The sequence below is a fragment of the Stylophora pistillata genome, chromosome 9 (assembly GCF_964205215.1).
Source record: "Stylophora pistillata chromosome 9, jaStyPist1.2, whole genome shotgun sequence".
Classification (NCBI taxonomy): domain Eukaryota; kingdom Metazoa; phylum Cnidaria; class Anthozoa; order Scleractinia; family Pocilloporidae; genus Stylophora; species Stylophora pistillata.
Window position 1 is genome coordinate 10,712,368 of NC_142527.1, and position 5,333 is coordinate 10,717,700.

Genomic DNA, 5,333 nt, shown 5'->3' on the forward strand with positions numbered 1-5,333 from the left:
GTGCAACCTCATCCTCTGACTGGAATGTTAATTAACCCATTAATATGGTTAGCCTCCCTTTGCCGCTGCCCGATTTTACTCCTGGTTTGAGAAAGTGATTGTGAGAGTAGAGTGTCTTGCCTATAAAAACAACTCAATGACTTGGTCAAATCTTATAACTGAACCCAGATCTTTAAACCCAAAGTTCATCTTGCTTACTGAAATGCTATTGTATCATCCTTATAGATCCGAGGGCAAAATAAGTGGATTTCTAGTGTGATATATGTCAGTTTAGCTTACTACTGGTGGGTTTTGGTACAGGCGCTGGCGTTGATCCAGGCGTTGATCCAGGAGTTGACTCTGTCGTTTTTTGAGTTGACTGCCACTGAATATGCTGCTTCAAATCCACGATTGACTTAAGTATCAGCATGAAACATTATAAACATTTGATTTCCTCTGGAAATTTTGTTTTGCAAAGTTGAATCCTCACAGAAACGCCCCAGAACAGGTGAGCTTGTGGAATTAGCATCATAAAGCTCCACATAGGAACAAAGACTGGAATTGCAATTTGCACATGAACTAAAGACAAAATCAATCAATTCCAACTGCACCAATTAACCAGCTGGAACAGTTATGATCCACATACAATTCCTAGATGCAGTATAGTTACCTACTGGGTAATCGGTGCTGCTAAGTTTTCCACCACCATGAAGATAAATTGGCTCTTTAGGACAAACTGGAAGTTTTGAGAAAAAAAAAATTCGTGAAAATGAAAAATTAAAATAAACCTACTCATCTGCCGCTACTACAGCCTAGTTATTGGTGGACATTAGTGTCCAAATTCATGAGGGACAGAACGCTTTAAAAGAAATCCCAACAAACTAAAGGAAACAAAATACAATTGACTGACTCTTAACCCATTGACTAAGTCCCTGACTGACTTAAAGACTAACTCGCTGACTCCCTGAAAACACGAGGCATGCACTAACAAGTTTCAGGTGTATTGAATCACTGAACAATAACTTTCACTCTGTGAAGGGCAACTATTCAATTTACAAATAAGTGTATGTTATAGGACTACATGCTGTCCAATTTGGAAATAATTGGATGGAAAAAATTGCAAGGACAGCCAAAATTGGACAAGGTTGAAGGCTGAGTCCATTTTGGCTGTCAAAGAAATTTTTCTTTGTGTAGTCTTCTTACTTACTAATCATAGAGCTAGTCAGATCAGTTGTTATTGGGCATTGCTCAGTCAACCTATCATCTTTAATTTTTTAAAACTGTTCAATTAAGGATTAATTTGGATACTTTGAACTATCCAAATTTATCCTTACATGTAAGTGGACTTTTAAAACATTAAAGAATAATAACTATCCTCACAGTTTCAATTAACCACCAGCTATGCAATTAAAACAAAAAGTACAGAATTTACTGAAATAATTGAGACTGGAAAACTTTGTATTGCTGATATATTTCAGAAATAGTTAATGAGTTAATATCCTCACACAGGATACATGGAGATGCAAGCTAGGGATCCGAAAGACCTCTATACTAACAAATACCATCCACCAAATAAAATATTAAGTTTCACTTACAGATAAGAATGCTCTCTTTTCCCTTTTAAACTGATTGTGCCAAATGTAAAAAGATGGAGTTTATCTCTATTGTTATTCATGGTATGCGTTGAAATTTTCTCTGAGTTCTATCGATACTTACTTGGAGGACTGTGGTTCAACAGCTTGTATGTTGCCAAAATCCGTGATAATCCATTTTTGTATCATCAGAAACAAACACCACCCTTAAGCTTTCATGTACTGAATAGAAAATTGAATTAACATTCCTTGGTGTACCACAAAGTTTTCCAACCTGGGAATCATCACTGAAGCTCTTTAACCTCCAAATAAATACACGAGCAAGCAGCTTCACATTGGTGAAGATTGTAGTCTGGTATTGTGAGCTCAATACGGTATCCTTGTTTCCCTATAATCGTCCAGCTACATTTCTGGTTGAATGGATTGTTTCTTGGATGGAAGGGAGAGGAAAAATAACCTGATGTTTCACTGAGGATCATATCTGTAGGACACACTGAAAAGAGTAACAAAGACTGTGTCAGCTTTAGGAATAAACATCTTGACTACTATATTCTCCATCACATACGGCTAGTTTCACGCATTGATAACTGGCTCATATCTTAACTGAGGTAAATAGGGGAGACATTGCATAAAGAGCATAGAAAAGTTTTTACTATGTTTAACTTTTTAAGCCGTTGACCGAGTGTTCATTTTATCATTTGCAACGTAAATCCAAAGCAAATTTACACTTCCTTCTATTTCTCTAGGGGTTACTCGCTCAGTAGGGACTTGCATACTCCCTAAAAAAACTACTAAAGGCTAAAATCACTCACATGAATCTCCATCTACCGCCTCAAAAGATGCAACGAATCCTTTGTTTACAGTGCCAGTGCGGGATTCAAATCTCACTTGAATGAAATTTCCCTTGGAGTACACAGGATAGGGAAGCTTTTGACCACAAAGCTTAAATTCATTAGGATCTCCTCCATGTGAGGCAACGTTTGTGATGAAAACTCGGGCACTTGTTGCCGCCGCTCCAGAACAGTCTGTGTTTTCATTTATTACCAGGGTAAAGTTGAAGAAGGTCAGTTTGATGATTTTCCTACTGGGTACCGTGATATTCCAGGTACAAATCGTATTTGTATCATAGTTGTTGAGAAAATTGCGGCTGGAAATGTGACCACGTGAAGCACTAATAGATTCTCCAGGAGGGACGCAGGCTGAAAAAGAGAGTATTTTTTATTCACTTTTTCATTTTTTTAATTTGAGACAAAAGAGTTCCAGTTAAAAAGAAATGGAAAACAAGGATAAAGTTCAAGAAAGTCAGTTTTATGATTTTTGCAATGGGTACCATGATATTCAAAGTATAACCTGGCCTGTTTGCATCATAGTCGCTGAGAAAATAAGGGGTACAAATGTAACCATTAGAACCAGTGAGGGACCCAGGGGTACAAATTGAAATTGCAAGGAATTATATGAAAGTAAACACTTTCCAAGGTTAGTCATCAGCAATGAGTCCTTATATAGAGAGAGAACCAAGCAAATCTTAGCCCTTCAACTTCTAGAAGAGATTAATACATAATTTCTCCCTATAATATCTATACACTGTCAAGCAAACAGATAATGAGAATACTCAAACATCAGAAAGTTGATACCTTAATCGACTTAATCTCACACCAACTTCAAAAACTCAACTTGAAGGAAAATGTGTCGCAGTAACGGGGAAGATGATTTTCAGAATCTTAAACATCAAATTATAATGATTTATCATTATAATTATTTTGTCAGTTATTTACACTAGGATATGAGAAAGTTAATGCACTGTAAATTATTTCTGTGTTGTTAAAACAGATCATAAAATGATCAAACTATCTTTTTTGGAAGTATGACAATTTGGTTTTCCTTCCACTGAAGTGGAACATTTTAAAAAGTACTTTAAAGGATTTCGTGTTTGTCATCATCTTTTATTTTTCTTTCATTCAAATAAAAACGTAAACAAAATATGCAAATCAAATCCCTGCAGCGTTCACAGAACGCTCAGTGATATATACGCTTTGATAAGTTTAGGCAAGACTGCTCTGCATGTTAAACACATTCCTCACGAATGTCGTCACGTTATAAATCACAAACAAGGCCATCAGTGTAGGGTGCTCGAGTATGTTCAACATTTCAAAGCGCCATATTTCGTGTTTTCGTGCCTTACGCTATGTCTGTCCATTCAAATTCCATATGTGATGATCATAAAGCACTCTTGGGGAAAAAAATGCCTAAATAATAGTAAAAGCGGCTGACTGACAGTACTTACCATCGTATGCGTTCACCAGGTGTAGAAGTGAGACAACTGTGTGTAGGAAAAGATGTTAATTTTTTACAAATTCAATTTAGAGCTAGCCCTACCCCTGTGCCGTTTCAACACGAGTTGGTGCATTGTTAAAAACTGTGTGCCTCGAAGTACAAAGATTGAAAAAAAAGAACTTACTTAAAAAATTTCGCGAACAAGCATCGGGACGGTAATATGTTTATATATGCACGTCGAACTTTATTTCTGAAATGGAGATCTTTATGGTAAGGAGAACAGTTAAAACAACTTTTACAGTGACACGAACTCAACCGGGGCCACCCAACGTTTTTTAGCCAATCACAAGACGAGTTTAGAACAAAAAAATTGAAGTTCGTTCATCAGCGGATCAATCACTACAAGGGTCAAATTTCACTGTTCGTTTGACTAGATCAGATGTGAAGGTATGCGAAAGCTTTTAGTTTTTTTAAAGCAAAAAAAATATAATATTTTTTCATTTCTATTACGGTAAAGGTGAATAAATATTTACCGAAGGGCGACCGGTAATTTCGAAGACTAAACTGACTAAAGTTAAATTTACCAAATTGCGGCCGACTCACTTTATTCAATATATTTTCCGAAACACGGCCTGGAATGCTGAAGGCGAGAGCTTATGTAATTTACTGAATATTGCGGCCGCGAATTTTGAACACGAAACGGGCTTGATCAATGTAAATAAATATATCAAATTACGGCCGGCTAAACCTCAAGGCGAAACCGGCTCAACACAAGTATATTTTTAAAATATCATTGAAAAACGGCCGTATCTACAATTTTACCGGGAATTTTAGTAACCAATCACAAGGACAAAGAAAATTTCAAATTTAGTTTTTGCATGTATTACCGGTGGTTGATTCCGTTTTCGTTGTAGTTTGAAAGTCGGGAAGTATTTCAAACATTTACTGATTTGAGGTAAAACCGTTTCGTCTTCAAAATCTCAGGCCGTGTCAATTCCGCAAATACATTTGTATTGAGTCCGTTTGGTCTTCAATATTCCCAGCCGCATTATTCCGTAAATTGTATAAGCTTTCATCCTCGACATTCCAGACCGTGTTTCGAAATATATATTTTATAAGTTAACTCGTTCGTAATTTAGTAAATTTCTTTAAGTCTGAGTCCTTTCAGTCTTCAAACTTCCCGGCCCCAAAATTCGGTAAGTTATACAAGCTTTCTTCTTCAAAACTCCATACCCCATTCCGAAAAATCTTTTTTATAAAAGTTTACTCACCCGTAATTTCGTAAATTTACGTTGAGTTCGTTCAGTCTTCAAAATTTCCGGCAGCAATACTCGGTAAATTATACAAGTACTTGTCTCCGACATTCCAGACCGTGTTTCGAAAAATAAATTTCATTGGTTTACCCAGCATTATTCGTTACTTACGTACGTTGAGGCTGTTCAGTCTTCAAAATTACCGGCCGTTGTTAGGTAAATATTTATTCGCTTT

The 5,333-nt window shown here is 36.5% G+C and overlaps 1 pseudogene; it reads right to left on the bottom strand.

The window, feature by feature from the left end:
- Positions 1–278: 278 nt before the first annotated feature.
- LOC148723251 (tolloid-like protein 2) overlaps positions 279–5,333 on the bottom strand; it is a 14,922-nt pseudogene continuing 9,867 nt past the window's right edge.